The sequence below is a fragment of the Crocuta crocuta genome, unplaced genomic scaffold, assembly GCF_008692635.1.
Source record: "Crocuta crocuta isolate KB4526 unplaced genomic scaffold, BGI_CrCroc_1.0 scaffold1133, whole genome shotgun sequence".
In the NCBI taxonomy this organism is placed as follows: Eukaryota; Metazoa; Chordata; class Mammalia; order Carnivora; family Hyaenidae; genus Crocuta; species Crocuta crocuta.
The window spans coordinates 604,210-604,588 of record NW_027530366.1 but is presented as its reverse complement, the minus strand read 5'-3'; positions in this window follow the sequence as shown (position 1 = coordinate 604,588).

Here is a 379-nt window from a genome sequence, read left to right as displayed (position 1 = left end):
TCGGGAGGAGCCTGCGGGAACCTGGGAGGCTGGAGAGCAGAGCTTGTCAGCGGGCGGAGCTTTGCTTCCCTCCTTCCCGCCCCCGCTTACCGTCCTCTCTGGGTAGAGGCGGTGTCCGCGCTCCGGTTCCTGCTTCCCGCGCGTCCAAGGTGGATGAGCGTAGGGCGAGGGCGCTGCGATGCCGGGGACCCGCTGAGCCGTGGCTGTCGCTGCCTGATCCGAAAGGAAAGGCTCCACCGCCCATCCGTGTTCCGCAGCGTCCCGCGAGGCCGCCGCCGGCCAGTTCGAGGCTTTATCGAGGGCCCGTGAGGTGGCCAGCACGTGCTAGGCCCCGGAGATTCAGTGGTGGACGGAGCAAGATTCCTCCCCTCCTAGGGAA